Genomic DNA, 22,844 nt, shown 5'->3' with positions numbered 1-22,844 from the left:
ATCCCGGGTTAGTTAACCCAAGTTACCAAGTGATAAAGCACCCCTGAGAGCTTATTCATCCAAGTAGATCCCTCACACAGGAGCACCACAGACACTTGTCTCAAGGTCCAAACCATTGGTGCCTAGCCTTATTGCTTACTCTTTTTCTTTTGTTTTTTCACTTCCATTGTTCTTTCCCTTTTCTCTTATTAGGATCTTGTTATTAACTTAGTCTCATGGGTATATCCAAAGTCAAGTATTCAGGATAGATAGTTGTCCTCCTAGCCTTGTGGTTGAACCAACTTAGCTAACTTATGAGTACCCCAAAGATTCATGAATGCACTTCCACATTATGAACTCTACTCTGGTCCTTTAAAAACATAAACATTCTCTTCTTCATTTGATTTAAAGGGACAAGTTTACAAGAGAGTAAAGTAAGGATGCAGTGACATAAAGACTAGTGCACATAGACTTTCTTCAATACCAAAAACTTAAAAGACATAATTGAAAAAGGTTTAAACATAACATGGAAGCAAGTTCTATTTCATACAAGATCTTCCTTATTTAAAACATAGAGAAAGATGGAACAAAGAAGGAACTCCACCACCTTTTACTGTTGTGGATGTCCATGCTCTTTTCCTTGCTTGTTCTCCTTGTTTCCTCTTGCATTTCCTCCCATCCTTGCCAATCTTGCTTGCTTCCAATCTTCAAGTGCCTTCCTCACTGACTCATGACTCTCTTCCACCCTTTATCTTTCCTTTCGTGCTAATTCATCCTTCATTTCGTCAAACTTGGCTATTCTTGGATGCAATATTGGCAGCTGTCCCACTAAGTAACCGAGCCTGGCTTGAGTGTTTATATGATGTCCTGTTTCACTCATGTAAACTCCTTCTGCGAATGCCCTTTGCTCATCCAATAGTTCTGCCTGTTCTATTTGTGTTCGATGCATCTCATGTATGTGCGCCCCTTGATGTGCTTGGATGTTGATTAGCCTCTGGGTGGATTCTTGTTGCTCATTTTGCCTTTGTTCCATCCTGTTGAATGTTTCTCCCCATTGTTGTCCTTGACTTAGTTGCTGTTCCATCATTTGCCTTTGCCACTCACCTTGCTGAGTCATCCATCTTGAAAGTGTTTCCTCTTGCTGCCCCATCATCTGTAGTTGAAGCTCTTTCTGTGCTCCTTGGCTTTCCAAATATTGTCTAGACAAGCCATCAATGGCCTCCTGCAATTGGTGCATTTCCAAGGTCTGTTGTGCTTGACCAGCTAAGACTTGTCCTTCCACTACTTGAGGGGCTGTTTTCTTCCTTTGCTTCCGCTGAGGCAAAGGGGATGCTGCAGCTTTCATCCTTCGTACAGTTATTGAGATGCCTTCCTTTATCCACATCGAGTTCTCATCTTCAAAAACTACCCCAGCTTTCTTGCATATTCGGTAAATAGTGCTGGGGTAACCTAACGTTCCTCTTGAGTCGCTTTTCTCTGCCATCTTTCTAATAGCTTCAGCTATGAGTTCATGAACCTTGATTTCTCCTCCCTTCATTATACAGTGCACCATTGTGGCTCTCTTGACATTCACCTCCGAGTTGTTTGCAGCTGGGAGAATAGACCTTCTCACTAGCTCAAACCACCCCTTGGCTTCAGGAGTGAGATCTGTTCTCTTGATAAACTTTGGGTTATTTCCCGCATCCCTTTCCCAGTCAGCTCCTGGTACACAAATATCTTGCAGAATCTGGTCATAATTGGGGTTGTCCAATCTTGAGTGATAGCTTTCTTCTTCAAATTGTATAGACCGTAGCTTCAATGCCCTCATGACACTCATGGGACCAAAGTCCACCATCTTTCCTCTCACAAAGCTTGTGTAAGACTCATCCTTCTTATCATATCGAACCGCATTTGCATAAAATTCTCTTATGAGATTTGCATTCACCTTAATAACCAGGTCAGTGAGGAGCTCCCATCTTCTCCTTTCTATCTTCTCTGTAATTTCGGGGCACTCAGTCTTTGTAACTTGAAATCCCATCTCATAAATGATTTTCTTATCAACCATCCACCCGTATTGCAATGCATGATGCAAGCTTCTAAATCTCCTTTCATCATATGGGTGTTCTTCCATGGGTTCCTTTCCCTTCCTTCTTTTAGAACCCGAAGACACCATGAATGATAGTTAATATGTGAAGGTGGTAAGGTTGTGGAAACTTTTGGTTGTTTAGGGTTTTATGGCAATGAAGAGAGTGAGGGGAGGAATGTTTGTAATCGGATAGAGGGTGTCTTGTACCAAAAGGAAGAGTGGTGAAGGGTGTGTGATGAAAATGAAGGGTGCTACGGACAAGGGTCATTTATATAGAGAAGTTGTGAGAGAATGGAGGGTGTAGATTGATGAAGTGGTCACTTGATGGACGGTTGGGGTTATGCATGGCTAGAAGACAAGGATCATCACTTTATGATGGGGATTGCTCGGTCTTCTAGGGGTGCCATTTTTTCAATGTTGCATGGCAACATTTTCCATTGTATTCCCTTTTTAGAACAAGTGTGTAGCCCCTCCTTTTGTGGTGTCCGAACCTTCTTTGTTTGGTTGTCCAATCTATCCCTTTTTATGCTCCTTTTCTTTTCCTATAAAGACAAACTAAGAAAAGTAAGAAAAGATGTTAAAATGACCATATGCACTTTACGGCTAATATTAATAAAAGGGAAGAAAGGATTTGATTGTTTATTTATGAATTCCAACTAACTAACTAACTATTGGTGGGTCCTTATATGCATTTTGGTGGCACCATGGGGTGACACCAAACTTAGTTTGAAGCAATGTGATGAAAAGTTTTGTTCAAAGCTCCCAAGACTAGCATGCATCTTGGTTTGCTTTGAACACCGAACTTGTTCTTCACTATATACTGCATGATAAAGATTTCACCAAGTGTTTGTCAAGTTTGGGTTGAAATTCATAAACATTGATTTATTCATTATTTTAAAAACATATAAAACATGGGTTGCCTCCCATGAAGCGCTTCTTTAGCGTTACTAGCTTGACGTTTTTCCTTCATCAGGGTGGTTGGTAGTGCTTAAAGTCCTCCCCTCTTGCTGTGGACTTATATCCATTGGTTGGATCAATGATCTCCACATGTTCCAGGGAAAGAACTCTGTTGATAGTGAAGACCTTGGGTAACTGAGATGGTACAGTGGGGAGATTAGGGGGAATATCTGGGAAGTAAGCTGAGACAATTCTATCCCCTGGAGAGAAATCTTCCGTAGGGATTTTCTTGTTCCTCCACCTCCTTGGTACCTTCTTCTTTGTTTCTTTTGATGTTGCCTTCCCCTTGGTGACCTCTTTTTCTAAAGGAGTTATGGTGCTGTCTTCACCTACCTCTAGAGGTTTAGGTTCCTCCAACTTTTCCTTGAGCTGTGGCAATTGCTGTTTTCCTTGTTTATCTATTAAGGGGATCTCAGAATGAACTGGCTGTGCTTCAGTGCTTGTTTCCTCCTTCAGTGTCTCATTATCATTTGTGCTTAGTTCCTTGTCCTCTTGATATGTTTCTTGTGAGAGTTTGAAAACATTGAAGCTGAGTCGTTCATCATGGATTTTCAATATTAACTCCCCTTTCTCTACATCGATAAGTGCTCTGGCCGTAGCTAGGAATGGTCTTCCCAATATGATTGGATGAGTGTGACTCTCTTCCATGTCCAGGATGACAAAGTCTGTTGGGAGAAAGTATTTCCCAACTTTTAGCAACACATTTTCCACCACTCCTATTGCTTGTTTTTGAGTTTTGTCAGCCAGTCTGATGATTACATTTGTGGGTATTATCTCATTGATCTGCAGCCACTTTGCCAGGGATAAGGGTAGTAAGTTGATGCTGGCCCCCAAATCACATAGTGCTCTATCGAACATAGTTTCACCTATGGCACAAGGGATGTGAAAACTCCCTGGATCTCTTCTTTTTGTAGGCAACTCAGGTTGAATAAGAGCACTACATTCCTTGTTCATCACTATAGTCTGGCCTCCTTTGAGTGAGCTTTTCCTGGGAAGAAGTTCCATCATATACTTGATGAATGCAGGCATTTGTTGAATTGCCTTGATGAATGGTATGTTCAGATGCAGAGATGCAAACAAGTCTAGGAACCTTGAGTATATTGTTTTTCCCACAGCACCATTGAGCAGTTGAGGGAAGGGTGCATAGAGCTTCAGCAGCTCTTGTTGTGAGATTTCTGGTTCTTGGCAATCTCTATCCTCCTCCTTTGTTGAGTTATCTTCAGGTTGTTTGCAAAGTTTGCCTTGCTTGTCTTCAGTCTCTTGATCACTCGCAGTGACCATTTTGTAATCTTCCCATCTTACTTTCTTTGCTTCTCCTTTGGGGTTTTTCTCCGTGTCACTTGGGAAGCTATCAGTAGGTTTGGGAATCTTCTCAGCTAAATATCCCACCTGAAATTCCAGCTTCCTGATGGTCTCTCCCTGGTTCTTAATATTGGCTCGCACCTCCTCTTTGAACACCTTATTTTCTTGAATCTCTTGGCATATTCCTTCAAGTAGGGCTTCAATCTTAGAGAGCTTGTCATCAATTGATGAGTGATTCAGAGCAGATGTGCTGTTTTGGTTTTGATAGGCGTGTGGAGTAGTGTTGTTGTGGGGGTGTTGAGATGTCCTCTGTGTGAATTGCTGGTGAGCTGCATTGTTGTTGGAGTTGTAACGTCTCTGGTCTTGGTTTTGATCTTGCTCACTTCCCCACCCAAAGTTTGGGTGGTTTCTCCATCCAAGGTTGTAGGTCTTGGAGTATGGATCATAGTTTTTCCTTGGTGAATTCCCAATGTAGTTGGCTTGCTCCTGACTCCCCTCTGCTTCTTCATTCACTCCTTCTTGGGTTGTTGATGAAGTGGAGATCGCTGCTACTTGGTTCATCTCCATCTTCTTGGTGAGGTCAGCCAGCTGCTGGGTAATGAGCTTGTTTTGGGCCAACAGAGCATCTACATTGTTTTGCTCCATTACTCCTCTTGTGTTCCCTCTTTCGGAAGCATAGAAGTAGTCGTTCTCTGCTACTGTTTCAATAACATCTATGGCTTCCTCAATAGTCTTCTTCTTGTTCAAAGATCCTCCGGATGAATGGTCTACGGCCTTCTTTGACTCATAAGAGAGTCCTTCATAGAAAATGTGCAGCTGCACCTATTCGTTGAACATGTCAAGTGGACACCTCCTTGTTAAGTCCTTGAACCTCTCCCATGCTTCATATAGAGTCTCACCATCTTGTTGCCTGAAAGTTTGGACCTCAGCTCTCAGCCTATTGATTCGTTGAGGAGGGTAAAATCTTGCTAAAAATTTGTTCACCACGTCTTCCCAAGTTGTCAAGCTTTCCCTTAGGAAGGATTCCAACCACTTGGCTGCTTTGTCCCTAAGTGAGAATGGAAATAGTAGCAGTCTATAGGCGTCAGGGTGAACACCATTAGACTTCACTGTGTCACATATTCTCAGGAATGTGGTCAAATGTTGATTGGTGTCTTCTTGAACACCTCCTCCAAACGAGCAGTTGTTCTGAACATGGGTGATGAGCTGTGGTTTAAGTTCAAAGTTGTTGGCATAGATTGTTGGCTTTTGGATGCTACTTCCATAATTGCCTGGGTTTGGATTGATGTAAGAGCCCAAAACTCTTCTATCCTCCCCAGCTTGATTTGCTCTACCTCCTCCCCCATGGTTGTGATCCTCTTCTTCATGATGGTTTTTCATGTTGTCTTCCATGTTTGTTTCAAAGAATTCCTCTTCTTCCTCAGCACCAACCACTTTCTTTCCTCTTGCCTCCCTCCTTAATGTAAGGAAGGTCCTCTCAGGTTCAGAATCGAAGGAAGTTGAAGCCCCGCTTCTTCTCCCTGTCATACAACCATCAAGTGCAAGCAAGAAAAGATAGGTGCAGAAAGTATTTGTGTCAGAATTACTGTTAGTTGTGGGTGATGCAATATATCAAACAGTTAGTGGGTTAGCAAACAGAATTGAAAATAACAAAGTAAAACAAAAGAGTAGAGGGGGAAGGGAAGAAGTTTAACGAAAACAAAAAGTAAATCACTCAAACAGAAAATGAAATTCACAAAAATAAAAATGCTCAATCTAGTGATCTTCCAATTTGATCATTGTTGATGCACAATCAATCCCCGGCAACGGCGCCATAAAATTGATGCACGGAAAACTTGTCTCTCAACAAATCTCCTTTCGGCAAGTGTACCGAATTTGTCGTCAAGTAAAAACTCACAATAGAGTGAGGTCGAATCCCACAGGGATTGATTGATCAAGCAACTTTAATTAGAAGAATGTTCTAGTTGAGCGAATCCAGAATTTGGGTTGAGAGTTGCAGAAAATAAAATGGCGGGAATGTAAATAACAGAAAAGTAAATGCTAGAATTAAAGGACTGGAAGTAAATGACTGAAAATAAATTGCAGAATTGTAAATGGGAATGGGGGATTTGCTCATAAAAGTAAATGGAAGAAATTAAAGAGAATGGGTAAGATCAGAGATGGGGAGTTCATTGGGCTTAGGAGATGTTGCAATTCTCCGGATCAAGTTCATTTTCATCTCTTCCTCAATCAATGCAGTCATTGATCTCCTTGGCAATCTTAAGTGATTACATTACAATTTCTTGCAATTCAATCTCTCAAATCTTGATCAATAGCCAATTCCTTGGTCAATTGCTCATGAGAACAGATGAAGTATGGTCACTGATTATACCACATGCATTTCCCAAATCAAGTATTGAGAGGGTTATAGTCACATACCCATCCAAACCCAATTTGGTCCAGCATGAGAAAACATTTCTAGCTTGATCTCTTCATTCCTCTTTCAAGGTTCAAAAGAGATCCAAGTTTGAATAGCTTCTCTTCCAAGATAACTACTCAATAGGATGAAGATCGAAAGCTTTCAAGTAAAATCAAGAGAAAAGATAGAAGAAGAATAATGAAAATTAGTATTGATCCATCAAATTACAACAGAGCTCCCTAACCCAACGAAAGGGGTTTAGTTGTTCATAGCTCTTGAAAATGAAAATAAAGATGGAGAATACATCATAGAACTAGAAATTGCAGAGAAAGTAAAATACAGAGAGTAATTCTCCTCTTCCAACTTTTTGAACTCTCATTTTAACAATTCAAAGCTACTCCTATATATACTACTCTTCTCAGCTTCTAGTTTGCTCTTCAAGTCTTGGGCCTTTGGATCTTGAGTTTGAAGTAGATCTTTTCTTCAATTGGGCTTGGCTTTACTTGCAGAGAGAAAGTGCTAAGTGGGCAGAGACTTTAGCTCAGGGCGTTAGGGGTGTTAACATTTAGTGAAAGTATAAGTTCGAGAACGTTAGTGACACTTAACATTTTCACTAACGTTCCAATGTACCCCTTTGCCTCACGTTAGAGCCCACGTTAACTAGGTTAACGTGGCTTCTAACGTGGCCTTGCCAAACTTTAAGAACGTTAGTGACACTCAACATTGTCACTAACGTTCCAGTGTGCCCCTATTTGCTTCACGTTAAAGCCCACGTTAACTAGGTTAACGTGGCTTCTAACGTGGCCTTGCCAAACTTCGAGAATGTTAGTGACACTCAACATTGTCACTAACGTTCCAATGTGCCCCTAGATCTCACGTTAGAGTCCACGTTAACTAGGTTAACGTGGCTTCTAACGTGGCCATTCTTAGCCATCCCAACGTTAGTGACAATGTTGAGTGTCACTAACGTTGGCTCATCATTCATTCCTCATCGTTAGCTTCCACGTTAACTAAGTTAACGTTGCTCCTTGGGGGGTTGTGTGGTTGCTTCCAACGTTAGTGACAATGTTGAGTGTCACTAACATTGTCGAAAGCTCTCACTTCTCACGTTAGCTCCCACGTTAACCAAGTTAACGTGGGAGTTAACGTGGTGTGTTGCATCCTTAGGCCAACGTTAATGACAATGTTGAATGTCACTAACGTTGGCTTCTCTTCCCCCTTTAACGTTAGAGGCCACGTTAACTAGGTTAACGTGGGCTCTAACGTGGCCACTCATGAGTGTTTGCCAACGTTAGTGACAATGTTAAGTGTCACTAACGTTGGCTCAACTTCCCTTCTCCACGTTAGAGTGCACGTTAACTTAGTTAACGTGACTCTTAACGTGGGCAATGATGGCTTTGAGAGTGTTATTGGCAATCACTTTTCTCATTAACCTTGCAAGTTACCTCCCTTTCCTTGCTTCCTTTGGTCCTGAAATCAAGCAACAGAGTGCATCAAAGTTCTAGTCCAAGTCATGGGTAATGCAGCATACAATTTGTCACTAAATTCATGCAAAATCCTCATGAAATAATGTAAAATGCACAATGTATGCTTGAATCGAGGTGTAGGTGAATATCTACCTAAAACTAGCTTATTTCCTAAAGAAATGCATGAAACTACCCTAAAAACAGTAAAGAAAAGGTCAGTGAAACTGGTCAAGATGCCCTGGCATCATAAACTTAAAAATTTTGAATTTAAATGACACAAGTTTCGAAAATTTAAAAAGAAAAAACACTAAAAAAACACCAAACTTGAAAATTTTTAAATCAAAGACACTAAATTTTCAAAATCCTTGAAAGAAAAATACCAAAGGACACCAAACTTGAAAATTTTGAAATCAAACAAGAAAAATAGTAGGAACAGTATGAATACTAATGAAAGAAAATAAGAACAATTTTTTAAAGACTCAAGAAAAGAAATGAAAACCAAAGTGCCGCTAAACTTAAAATTTGACATAAGACTCAACAAAAGAAGAACAATGATGACTAAAAACGGAAAAAAAAATTTTTTTGAAAGATTTTTAAAACGAAAATAAGAAACAAACAAAAGAAGAATACTAAAAAGTACCTGATCTAAGGAGCAAGACAACCATTAGTTTGTCAATCACAAACGATCCCCGGCAACGGCGTCAAAAACTTGGTGCACGAATTTGCGACTCGCACAACTGAACCAGCAAGTGCACTAGGTCGTCCAAGTAATACCTCAGGTGAGTGAGGGTTGAATCCCATGAGGATTGTGATAAACCCCATTTTTAGGGTTTATCTTGTGTTGAATTTAGAGGGTTTTGTCAACTTTTCTCTCGTGTATCCAATGAAATAGCATGGTTTTGTAAATTCTCCTTTAATTGTGCTTAAGAGTGAAAACATGCTTTTTAGGACTTAAAATAGCTAAATTTAATTCACCTTGATTCCATTAGATGCCTTGATGTGTTTGCTAAGTGATTTCAGGTTTAGGAGGTAAAGATTGGATCAAGGGAATGAAGGGAAAAGCAGGTAGAAATGGAGAACTCATGAAGAAATGAAGGAATCACAAAGCTGTCAAGCCTGACCTCTTCGCACTTAATCGACCATAACTTGAGCTACAGAGGTCCAAATGAGGCGGTTCCAATTGCATTGGAAAGATAACATCCGGGGCTACAAAATGATATAAAATTTATCATAGTTGCATCGTGTTTGGAGACGCGCACGTGCACTGTACACATACGCACCGATGTTGCACGTGACCCACTTAAGTGCAACTCGTGGCCAGCGATTTCTGGTGCATTTTGGGCCCAATCCAACTCATTTCTGAAGCTATTTAACCCAAGGATTGAAGAGGGATGACACACTTAGTCATTATTAGTTTAGTTTAGATTATTTTTGGAGGAAAAGTTAGTTTTAGAGAGAGAAGCTCTCACTTCTCTCTATGATTAGGATTAGGTTAGATCTAGATTAGAATTTCTTAGATCTAGGTTAATTTCATGCTTAGATTTACTTTTCCTTTATCAATTCTTCTTCCTCTACCTTTTCTCTCTCTAGTTTAGCATTTAGTTCTTGTAATTCTCTACTTTTATGTTGATGCACTTTTGTTTCCTTTATTTTCTCTTTAATGCAATTTATGATTCATGTTCTTTTGTTGTTCAATTGAATTGTTGTTGTTAATTCCCTTGAAATTGAGTAGTGTAGATTTACTTTTCTTGCAATTTTATTATGCTTTCTTTTTATACCTTCCAAGTGTTTGATGAAATGCTTAGAAGGATGTTAGAATAGAATTTTATGCTCTTGGCTTGGGAAGGTAACTTAGGAACTCTTCAGTTACTAATGTCCAAGTGATTGATGATTGGGAGCCATTAACTCTAGGTCTCACTAATTGAATTGGTGGAGAGCTAGGACTTATGGACTTGGATTGATATAGCTCAGTTGACTTTCCTTTACCTAGTTAGAGGATGACTTAATGGGATTGATCCTTGCCAATTCTCATGTTGTGGTTAGTGATAGGGATAGAGATCCTTAACCACCAAACCTTGCCAAGACCTTTTTAGCTATTAGTTTACTTCCTTGCCATTTACATTTCATGTCTCTTATCCCAAAAACCCCAAAACATATCTTATAACCAATAACAAGACACTTTATTGCAATTCCTAGGGAGAACGACCAGAGGTTCCAATACTTCGGTTATTATTTTTAGGGGTTTGTTTTAGTGACAAACAATCTTTTGCATGAAAGGATTATTGTTTGGTTTAGAAACTATACTTGCAACAAGAATTCATTTGTGAATTCTAAACCGTCAAAAATCCCAATCATCAAAATGGCGCCGTTGCCGGAAAATTGGAATGGTGTTATGTTATTGGTTATTGATCTTGCCTGGGAAATAGGTCGGCTTCAATTCCTCAAGGTCAGCCGAGCTATATGCTGCAAGATTGGACGTCCACTCCTCAGAGTCCGAATTTTCCTTTCTCGTTGTAGATGTGAAGGTGTGAGTAATACAAAAGGGGTGGAGTGTACCTGCAAAGGCACTCCAATGCTTAAGTCAGTTCTGGTGTTAATTCAGAGTGAATGAGAAAAGATACTTTACCTTCTTTTATAGATATTTAATCGTCCGTTATATTCTAGATAATTATTTGACCGTTCTTGATAATTGGTTTTGTAACCGATTTTATTCATACCGTTTGAGACGTCAGTTATAATGTCATTAATTTTGTCGAGTTATAATTCATAAGGGCCGAACAATAACGGCAAAGACGAGTTATGATGATGGTCGGTTATGATTTGTATTAATGGTGACCATATCACAGCCCCCAAGCTTAGCCTGAGGAGGATTTTAATGAAGCAGGTTGAGCTTTACTTTTTGATGAGTTATAACTCGGCTTGTGTAGGTTAGTGGATGAGCCCCCAGATCAACTTACTTCATTAAAAGATGGTTCAGTGGTTTGAAATGTGGGTACGTGGGGAGTCGTGTCCGTTATTTCCTGATGAAAGAGAAGGAATAATGGTTGCATTTAATTTTTGCGGTTTCCCAATGTTTGGTTCACTGTTTGATGTGGCTTTGGGAGTGGGGGTGGGTGATTATTTGGAACGTTTTGTTCCTTTAATTCTTCGAATCTCTTCAGATTTTCCTGGGTGTTTTGTTGGCTGTTGGTTATATGCTTGCTTTCTTTTGAAGAATGAGTAAGAGAGGTATGAGTCTCTTTTTCTGTTTCTGATCCATTTCTTTGCTTTCTCCTGTGTTTTTCGTTTTTTCCTTTCTTCTTCTACTGCTTTTCGATCTAATGGGGTTTGGGAAAGAGAAGAAGGATAGGGTGGATTGGTCGTATGATTAGGTAGGGGAAGATGTTAAATCACGGGTTTCACTTTTTTCTGATGAAGCGGCGGTGAGGGAGGTGGATGTGAATAAAATAGTGAGGGTAGGTTCCGGAGTCAAGGTGGAGTTGTTACCATGTAGTGTGGATGATAGGGTTTATCACCAAGAGTGGGGCTTTGGGTTCTTTTACATGCATAGCTGTGTGCTTGAAGAGTTGCGGGTTAGGCTTCCATTTACGGAGTTTGAGTGTCAAGTTCTTAAGCAGCTCAACTGTGCTCCCTCACAGCTTCATCCAAATGGATGGGCTTTCCTTCGATCTTTTGAGGTTTTGATGGAGTTTCTGGAGGAAGTGCCGTCTGTGGATTTGTTCTTTTCCTTATTTCAAGCTAAAGGTGTTTGGAAAGGAGGTTGGGTAAATTTCAATAGCACTCCGGGATTTGGGATTTTTAGACTGTGCAAATCTTCTTTTAAAGACTTCAAGGAGATGTGTTTTAAAGTTAAGAGTTCAGAAGAGGATTTTCCGTTTTTTATTGATGAAAACCTTGCTGAGAAATTTCCCCTCTTTTGGTGCTCGGAGCCGCAAAATATACTCGGTCCGGAGGTTATATCGCCGAGGAATGAGTGTCTGATAGAATTTTTGGTGGAGAATGTTGATCGAAAAAATTTGATATCGATGTATGAGTTGCTGAAGTGGGAAGAGGATAAGGGTACTGTTGTAGAGTATCTAGGTGAGTTTCTAGGGTTTATGTTAATGTTTGTGTTTCTTGCTGAAAAACTCTAACACGATATGTTTTCTTCAGGTGGGAAGTATCCTGGCGTTTCTGCTGCATCGCTAAGGACGCGGTTTAAGAATAAAAATTTGGAGAAGGAGGTGTCGTCATCTAATGCTGAGAAGGTTGTTGGTACTGGCGAGGTTTCGCAGCCTCGTCAAGGGCGGAGGAAAGTTATCGCGAAGAAAAGGAAGAAGTCCGAGCTTGTGGAATTATCAGATGATTCTGATGAGAAAGAGTTTGGGGTTCCTCTTGAAGAGTTACAGGCTTTTATGGGGAATCAAAAAAGGCTGCACGAGATTTCTGAGGAAAGTGAGGCGTTTTCGGTGTGGGGAAAGGAATATCCTTACATGGCTGTTGTGGATGAGTATTGCCAATCATCCGCCAATGTAACTCTTGCCAAGGAGGTCGGGGATGTGGCTGTTGGGCAATATATGCAGGTAACAAGTTATTGATGTTTTCCTTATTTTTCCTTTTGTTTTCTTATGAGTTTGTTTTGCCCTCCAGGTTGTTGGGTTGTGCCTTGCAAGTCTGGGTCGAAGTCAGGAATTGAAACATAAGGGAGTGGCTGCTGAGAAAGGTGAGGTATCTGTTTTGAAGGAAGAGTTGATTAAGTGTAAGAATCTTGCTGCTGAGCTTCAAGCTCGTTTGACTGAGACCGAGAAGTTGCTGAGGGAGACTAAGGAAAGTTATGCTAAGGATGTTGAGGATTTGAAGAAGAAGGAAAGCGATATGGTGAACGTGCAAAGTCAGTTGATTGAGGTGACTGCTCAGCTTAAGGATATGGAGAAGAAAAAGGTGGATGAGATTTTGGACTCGTTTGTTGAAGGTTTTGAAAGGGCAAGGTTGCAGGTGAAGTTTTTGGTTCCGGATGCCGATCTTTCTGGCATGGACCCTGGGAAGATAGTTCGAGATGGTCAGTTGATTGAGGATGATGGGGATACGGAAGATGAGGCCGATAATGTTTAGGTTGTTATGAAAAGACCTTTGTGAATTTGTTTTTTGTTATTGTAATCTGACTGTTTTTTGTAAGCGGATAATAGTATGGCTCTTGTTTTTGAGCCTTTTAAAATTGACTTGTTTGAAAATTTGGTGCTTTTTGTAAAAAGCTGTTTGCATTGTTCGGATATATTTCCGAGTTTATTGGCGTTTTAGAATTATTTGATAATTGCCTTTGGAGCTTGGACGAGAATTGGCATTTGTCCGGGCTGGATTGATAGTTTGATAAGATCGATTTGATAGAAAGGATAGGACATTTGTTCATCCCTTGTATATTCGGAATTGTTTCATACAAAGGTGCAGGTAGGCTAGCCTCATTAAAACCTCTCCAAGCAAAACCCTTTGGGATAAAATCTTGGCAGTAGGAAAAAGAGTACAAGCCTGTCCCTGTCTTTTTAACTATAAAATTTCTTTAAGGAAGATACATTCCATGTACTAGGTAAGAGGTTACCATCTAGTGTTTCTAATTTGTATGCTCCTTGGCCGAGTGCTTGGGATACTCGGTATGGACCATCCCAATTGGCTGCGAGCTTTCCATGTGTTGGTGGTTTCCGAGCAGTTTCGGTTTTGCGGAGAACTAGATCTCCTGTGACGAAGTTTCTGTTTCTCACCGCTTTGTTGTATTGTCGAGCTATGGCTTGCTACGCTGCGCGTTGCCTCAATGTGGCTATGTCTCTTATTTCTTCGATCACGTCGAGCTCGGATTTCCGAGCCTCGTCCTGATTGTTGATGTAAGTTCGGATAGAGTTCTGGGAGATCTCCAGGGGTATCATGGCCTCTGAGCCATATACCAATCTGAATGGTGTCTCCTTTGTTGATGTTTGTGGGGTGGTGTTGTATCCCCAAAGTACTTCAGGTATTAATTTGGCCCAGAGTCCTTTGGCCTCGTCTAGTTTCTTCTTTAGTGCATGTAAGATGACTTTGTTTGCGGCTTCAGCTTGGCCGTTCGTTTGGGGATGTTCCACAGAGGCGAAGTGTTGTTTTATTTTTAGATTCTGCAAAAAAGCTTGAAATTTTTTATCGGCAAACTGGCGACCATTGTCAGTTGTAATATGCTGAGGTATGCCGAAACGGCAAATAATGTTCTTCCAAACAAATGTGATTGTTTGTTGTGATGTTATTTTTGCTAAAGGTTGGGCCTCCACCCATTTGGAGAAATAATCAATTTCGACAATAAGATATTTTACCTGGCCCGGTGCCGTAGGGAACGGCCCGAGTATATCTAGACCCCATTGGTTGAATGGCCAACTGATGTCTGCGTGATGTAACTGTTCGGCAGGTATGTGTATCAGGGGTGCATGTCTTTGGCAATTGTTGCATGTCCTGATTTTCTGTTTGCTGTCGTGTGTTAAAGTCGGCCAGAAAAACCCAGCCCGGAGGACCTTTGATGCTAGGCTCCGAGCTCTTGTGTGTGTCCCGCAGATTCCCTCGTGTGCCTCGGCTAAAGCTATTTCTGCTTCGGACTTGTTGAGACATTTGAGTAGTGGCCGGGTATAACCTCGTCGATACAATTCTCCATTTAGGATTGTGAAGAAGGATGCTCGCCGCCGAAATTTTTTACTGTTTTCGACCCCTTCTGGTACAACACCTGTTTCTAGATAGTGTATAAAGTCCGTCCTCCAATCTGTTTCCTGTGAAACACTTAATACATTTATCAGAGTAACAGTGGGTGATGTTATTGTGAACTGGTGTAGTGTGGTTAGCGTAGACTGAGTACTGCCGAGCTTAGATAAGAGATTTGCTCTCTGGTTTTGTTCTCGGGGAATATGTTCTATTTCAAATTTGATAAATTTCTTTGAAAGTTTCTTTACTAGTAGCAGGTACTTAGAGAGTAGAGGATCTTTTACCTGGAAGAGGTCATTTACCTGCTGTACGACTAACAAAGAGTCACAATATACCTTGATCGTCGATATTTGAAGATCTGAGCAATGTCTGAGTCCGGCGAGTAGTACTTCATACTCGGATTGGTTGTTGCTTGCTTTGAAGGCTAAGTGTATTGAGTGTTCCAATATGAATCCGTCGTCGGCTTCAAGACGAATTCCTGCACCACAGCCTTCTTGATTTGAGGAGCCGTCGACAAATAAAATCCATTGTTTTGCATGATCTTCTTCAGATGGTATGGTAAGTTCGGCAATGAAATCTGCCAGGAATTGTGACTTGATTGGTCCTCTGGATTGGTATCTGATGTCGAATTCAGACAGTTCGACTGCCCATTTAATTAGTCGTCCTGCAACTTCTGGTTTGTATAGCACTTGTCTTAGTGGCTGATCTGTTCTGACATGGATAACGTGGCTCTGGAAATAAGGTCGGAGACGTCGCGCCGAGAATATAAGTGCCAACGCGAGCTTTTCAATTCTTGGATAATTAAGTTCGGCATGCTGTAGAGTTTTGCTAACAAAGTACACTGGATGCTGAACTTTGCTTCTTTCTGTAACAAGGGCTGAGCTTATTGCCCAATCAGTTACCGATAAATATAGAAATAAATCCTCCCCTTGTATGGGTTTTTGTAGAATCGGCGGTTGTGAGAGTGTTGTTTTTAATTTTGAAAAGGCCCTCTCACAATCGTCGTTCCACTTGAATTTACTTTTCTTTTTTATTGTTTGGAAAAAAGGAACAGAAGTTGAAGCTAAACAGGGAATAAATCTGGAAAGTGCGGCAAGGCGTCCTGTGAGGCGCTGAACTTCTTTTACTGTTTTGGGGCTGGCCATGTCTAGCACTGCTCGGCATTTGTCTGGGTTTGCCTCTTACCCCCTTGGACGGCGAAGGCACATTTCTCGGGGTTGAGGCGCATGTTGTATCTACGGATTTGGCCGAATATTTCTGTTAGGTCTGTGATGTGGTTATCTCCGGTTTTTGTCTTGGCGACCATGTCGTCGACATAAACTTCGATATTCCTGCCGATTTGTTTGGCGAACACTTTATCCATAAGACGTTGGTAAGTTGCACCTGCGTTCTTTAATCCAAATGGCATAACTTTATAACAATAATTGCCGAAATCAGTGATGAAAGCCATTTTATCTTGGTCGGAGGGGTGCATGAGTATTTGATTATACCCTGAATACGCGTCCATAAAATTTAAAGTAGCGTAGCCCGATGCGTTGTCTACTAAAGAGTCTATGGACGGTAGAGGGTAGGAATCCTTTGGACATGCTTTGTTTAAATCAGTGAAATCGACGCACATGCGCCACTTACCGTTTTGTTTCCTTACCATTACCACATTGGCTAGCCAGGTAGTGAATCTGATCTCTTTGATAAATTCGGCGTTGATGAGCTTTTGTGTTTCCTCCAGTGATGCTTTCCTTTTTTCTTCGCCGAGTTTTCGTTTCCTCTGTTGGATTGGTCGGGCTGAGGAGTTTATTGCTAGTTTATGACTGATGACTTGTGGGTCAATGCCGGGCATGTCAGCAGGTTTCCAGGCAAAAAGCTCGGCGTTTTCTTGTAGGAAGGATGTTATGGCCTGTAACTCAGCCGTGTTGATTGATGTACCTACATATGTAAATTTGTTAGGGTCATTGTTGAAATATACTTTTTGTAAGTCGTCGGATGGTTTCGGGCGCTCGAGGAAATCAGCTCTTGGGTCGAGGTCGGCCAGTATGCCTTCCTTCTGGTTGAGGTCGACATTGTTGACTTGTTGTGTTGAACGGTTTTGGAATTTTAAACTGATGTTGTAACACTGTCGCGCCTCCTTATGGTCTCCATGGATTGTTGCGACCTGATCGCCCTGCACTGGAAACTTTACACAGAGATAAACTGTAGATACAATGGCGCCGAATTTATTCAAAAAAGGTCGGCCAAGAATAAGGTTATATGGGCTGAAACAATCCACTACTAAATATTGAATATCATTAGTTTTTGAAAAGGGTTGCTCACCCAGTGTGGTCTATAACCACACTGATCCGAGTATTGGAACTCGTTCTCCTGAGAAGCCGACCAAGTCGCCTCCTGTAGTCTGTAGCACGTTGTCGCTGAGCTTCATCTTTTGAAATGTGGAGTAAAACAGAACGTCGGCACTGCTCCGAGGATCCAAGAGGACTTTTTTCACTAATAGGTCTCCTAGTTGGAGTGTGATTACCACAGGGTCATCCAGATTTTGTATGCTGGAGTTAAGGTCGGCCTGTGTGAAAGTGACCTCTGGTTGGTTATTGATTGCTACATCTTGCTTTGGTCCTTCTACCGAGCATATTGCTCGGAACGACCTTTTTCTTGCCGAGTTTGAGTATCCCCCACTTGCGTATCCTCCTGAAATACAATTGATTATACCTCGTGGCCTTTCATATTGGCTTGAAGCTACCTTCTCTTTTCCTCGGTTTTGTTCAGAGAGGTCGTTTGTTGTGGAACTGTGGCTGCGCTTTTGGATGTGACCACTAATGTATTTGTCTAGGTGTCCTTGTCTTGCTAGTCGTTCTAAGAGATCTTTGGCGACCACACAATCATCAGTGTTGTGGCCGTGTTTTTGGTGGAAAGCGCAGTACTTTGATTTGTCCACATGCTTTGCATCCTAGTATGTGCCGGCCTTTCTTGGTGGCTTAATTAGTTTGGAGTTCAAGATCTCCTTGATTATGTCCTCTCTCTTGGTGTTGAACTGCGTATAAGAATCAAATCTGGGTGTTAGTTTAAAACTTTTCTTAATGGTTGAACTCTTATCTTCTTCGCGGAAGTGTGACTTGTCAGATTTCCGAGCTTGTCTGAGCTCCTCGATATCAATTTGTCCTTTTGCTTTCTCTCGAAATTCTGCTAGAGTCTTCGGTTTTGCTACTGCGATTGTTTCCTGGAATTTCCCAGGTCGGAGGCCGCTTTTAATTGCGTGTAGATGGACCTCGGGATGGAGATCTGGTATGTTGATTGCGACCTTGGTAAAGCGAGTCATATAGTCCTTTAGGCTTTCGTTTGTTCCTTGCTTGATGGTGTTCAGGTAATCGGAATCGTGCAAGTATATTGCAGATCCGGCGAAATGTTCTTCGAATAACTTCGCCAGCTGCTAAAAGCGCGAAATGGAACCTGCAGGCAAAGCACACAACCAATCAAGTGCAGGACCGTCTAAATAATTCGGAAAACAACGACATAAAACTGTATCTGATGCACCATTGACGATCATTATTGATCGGAATTTCTTTATGAACTTCCTTGGGTCTCCGAGTCCATCGTAGGGCGTGAGGGTCAACGGCAGAGTGAACCTCTTCGGCAGTTCGAAATTCATTACTTCTTCTGTGAAAGGGCCTACAAGGTCCTCGGATTCTTCTTTCTTGTCTTCGTGCTGCTGCTCTTCATGTTGAGCGGTTTCTGAAACATGGGTCGGTTGGGATTGATGTTCCTCGTCCTCCGCCTGTTGGCAATGAGCATCATTGTGTTCAATCCGAGCATGATTTAGTTCGGCAATTTGAGTAGCCATTATTTGGTTCTCGTCAGCCATCCGCTGATTAGCTTGTTGTAGCTCAGCTACCATTCGCATGAGTTCGGACAGTGATGGAGGCGGTACATCAGCCATGGATGTAGATGAAAATGATGAGACCAAAAGAAAAATATGATTTCCTCGGCCGCACGGTGGGCGCCAATTGATCTTGCCTGGGAAATAGGTCGGCTTCAATTCCTCAAGGTCAGCCGAGCTATATGCTGCAAGATTGGACGTCCACTCCTCAGAGTCCGAATTTTCCTTTCTCGTTGTAGATGTGAAGGTGTGAGTAATACAAAAGGGGTGGAGTGTACCTGCAAAGGCACTCCAATTCTTAAGTCAGTTCTGGTGTTAATTCAGAGTGAATGAGAAAAGATACTTTACCTTCTTTTATAGATATTTAATCGTCCGTTATATTCTAGATAATTATTTGACCGTTCTTGATAATTGGTTTTGTAACCGATTTTATTCATACCGTTTGAGACGTCAGTTATAATGTCATTAATTTTGCCGAGTTATAATTCATAAGGGCCGAACAATAACGGCAAAGACGAGTTATGATGATGGTCGATTATGATTTGTATTAATGGTGACCATATCAGTTATTGTATATATGTGAATATTGTGAATAGGTTTTTCCTTTTGCTTCTTTGTTAGTTCTTGCTAGTTTTAGGATTTAATTTTCCTGCTTCTTATTTGATTTTGTTTTCAATTTCTCTTGCTATCATGAATTCTCACCTTGGCTATGAGTTTGGTTATCAACATGTTGTAGGAAATGAGGACTATAATGAGGATGTGTATCAAGAATGGGACAATCAAAGGCGGGAGGAGCCATACGCATTATGATCAATCTTCATGGCAACAACCTCCACCAATAGACTATGAACAAGAGCCATTCCTTGTGACTTTCAAAAACCACCACCATATGCCTATGAGTTATATCCTCAACATAACCATCTACTACACTCACAAAGGCAAGAAGAAATGCAAAAGGAGACACTAGAATTTGTGGCTATCTTGACCAAGGTAGTAAGTATTTTAGCCTCCCAACGCTTGAGTACTCAAAGCACTCCCACGGTCACATGTGGAGGATTAATTGAAAAGCATAGCATGACGGAGAGATTGGAAACTCCTTTGGAACATGAGGGATGTTATTTTGTATTAGAGCAATTGGAGGAGCCTATGATCATTGAAGAAGAAGAAGAATAAGTAGTTGAAAACCTAGGAAATACAGAACCTCCATGGGAAGCTAAAATCATAGAAAACCTCTCCAAGACAATTGAATTTGATGTTGAGGAGGAGAGTGCATAACCTCCAAGACAATTGTTGAATGAAGACTTAGGAGGAATGGAGCAAAAATTTAGTTCCCTTGGAGAGAAAGATCATGCATCCAATCTTCTTAGTGGTGAATCCTTTGAATTTGAAGAACCTTCTCCCAATGAGATGAAAAGCAATGTGGAGGTAGATTTTTCTCAACCTCCCATTTATGATTTGAGTAATGGAGAAGAGTTAGATGAAATTGATGAGCAAAGGATTGAAGTTGAAGTAGTTCGTGAAGAGGTGGAGGTAGTCAAGGAAGAATATAAGGGAGTAGAGCTTGCAAGGATATTGGAGACACCTCTCCCCAAGCCATCACCATCCATTCTTCCATTCAAGAGGGTAAATTCCTTATACTTAAGCTTTATTATTCCCCTTGAATATGTTTGCTTAAGACGGATGGTCAACTTAGAAATATATGTTTGCTTAAGAGCAAGAGGGAGATGGTAATGGTGACATGTTCAAAGCGTAATAGCAAGGGTTGGTATAGTACTAGATTTCTTGGGTCTAGGAGAATGTTTGGTCACTTACATGAGAATTCTAAAGTCATGCCACCTGGATGGATTAATAATGATTAACTTCAAGACGGGTGTGAAAATAAAGTGTGGGATCCCGGATTGCACAAGGAGAATCAACCTTGGGAGCCCCAAGCTTGTGAAGAACTCCATCAAGACTTGGCTCAATCCATGAGAAATCTTGGGGCACAATGGAGAACCAAGCATTGGTGGGAGTTCCAAGATGAATTCAAGCATAAGCCACCTTGAGAGGAGCTCCCCATAAGTTCAACTTAAGGACAATAAACAAAAGTGCTAGGTGGGAGACACCCCACCATGGTAAAATCTTTCCTTTTTCTCTTTTGTACATATTGATAGAATTAGTTAAATTCATGTTTTGATTAGTTAGTTGAGTTTAATTGGTAGTTTGGTATGTTAAATAAGGTTCTAGGGTGTTTTGGTAGCTGTTTGGAGGTTTGGAATGCTTGGATTGGTGCAAAAACATAGAAAAAATTTTGAAAAACAGAGCACCATCCACGCGCACACACACTTCACGCGTACGCATGCATCAAGAATTTTTGCCCATCCATGCGCACGCGCCATGCACGCGTACGCGTGGATACCAAATTTTTATTCTTCCATACATTAACCTGAGAGTTATACGAGAGCTGCGCATGCATTGTGCCTGAGGCACAAACGACCTCACGCATACGCGTACATGGTGCGTACACGTCACACTAAAAAAAAAATAGAGGGGGCAGGGACGCGTACGCACGCTGTGCGCGTACGCGCCCCTTCACAGATGCAGCACCATACTTCAAGCCTGAGATTTGCGCCAACTCTGGGCCAACATTAAGCTCCTGGCATGGCCGACCACCCACGCGGACGTGCACTTGGCGCTTCCACACCCCCTCTCCATTTGCCCATCCACGCGCACGCGCATGGTGCGCTTACGCGTGGATGCCCCTCCTTCACTCCACTTCTTTTCTTCTCCTCTTTCCATTTCTTTCCTTCCCCTTTCTTCTTCCCCTCTCCTACCCCTCATCCAACACTTCTAAACACCATTAATAACCATTTATTTTAGTTGGTTAATTAGTTTGTTAGTTAGTTGATTAGTTAGTTACTTAGCTTAGTTTTCATTTTATTTTCTCTTTTTCCTTATAAGTGTTGGATTATTAATTTTTATTACCATATATTGCTGCTTATTACTAATTGAATGCTATCTTAGCATAATTGTTTTTGGATATTCATTGTTGGATTCCTTGATTGAGGTTATATTTTGATACTTGCTTTTGAGTTCTTCATGCTTACCTTTTGAAAATACCAAGTGATGAGAATCACCGTTGAGCTTGTAACTCCTCTTGAATTGCATGATTTGGCCACCATGTAATTTCAATTCTTTTTCCTCGATTAGGCAATTTCTTGGTGGATGTTGAGCATTTATCTTAATACATTGTGTTTCATGATCATATGCATCCATACACTTTTAGCTTGAATGCTTTTATGCTTCTTTAATGCTTGTTTTACCTTACAAGTTTACTTAAAGCATCTCAAGCACACTAGGATAAGTGAAATGCATGCTTCTTTTGTGACATCACTTTTTATGCTAGTGTGTGTCCTAAACCGCGCACAATTTAGAACTCTGGTGCACGAATTCGTGATTGTTCATTCCTTGGTAACGGCGCTAAAAACTTAATACGCACATTCATAATCTTAGTTCTTTGTCACAACTTCGCACAACTAACCAACAAGTGCACTGGGTCGTCCAAGTAATAAACCTTACATGAGTAAGGGTTGATCCCACGGAGATTGTCGGTTTGAAGCAAGCTATGGTCACCTTGTAAATCTCAGTCAGGCGGATTCAAATGGTTATAGAGTTTTGATAATTAAAATATAATTAAAATATAAAATAGGATAGAAATACTTATGTAATTCTTTGGTGAGAATTTCAGATAAGCATATGGAGATTTTTTTGTTCCTTCTGAACCTCTGCTTTCCTACTGTCTTCATCCAATCCTTCATACTCCTTTCCATGGCAAGCTGTATGTTGGCCATCACTGTTGTCAATGGCTAAATCCCGTTCTCTCAGTGAAAATGGTCCAAAATGCGCTGTCACTGCACAGCTAATTATCTGTCAGTTCTCGATCCTGCTGGAATAGGATTCAGTAATCCTTTTACGTCTGTCACTACGCCCAGCACTCGCGAGTTTGAAGCTCATCACAGCCATCCCTTTCCAGATCCTACTCGGAATACCACAGACAAGGTTTAGACTTTCCGGATCTCAAAAATGGCCGCCAATAATTCTAGCCTATACCACGGAGACTATGATCGTAGATCAGGAGGCTAAGAGATATGC

The 22,844-nt window shown here is 41.1% G+C and overlaps 1 non-coding gene across 1 annotated transcript; it reads left to right on the top strand.

Annotated features, from left to right (window-relative positions):
• The first annotated feature begins 5,138 nt into the window (after positions 1-5,138).
• On the top strand, positions 5,139-5,242 carry LOC148545302 (small nucleolar RNA R71). Its single transcript, XR_015901493.1, has one exon. It is a non-coding gene; the product is annotated as a small nucleolar RNA R71 (small nucleolar RNA).
• Positions 5,243-22,844: the final 17,602 nt, after the last annotated feature.

This window comes from Arachis ipaensis, chromosome B9 (genome assembly GCF_059453495.1).
Source record: "Arachis ipaensis isolate K30076 ecotype BB chromosome B9, ASM5945349v1, whole genome shotgun sequence".
Lineage (NCBI taxonomy): Eukaryota > Viridiplantae > Streptophyta > Magnoliopsida > Fabales > Fabaceae > Arachis > Arachis ipaensis.
This window is presented reverse-complemented; position numbering and strand designations above follow the sequence as displayed.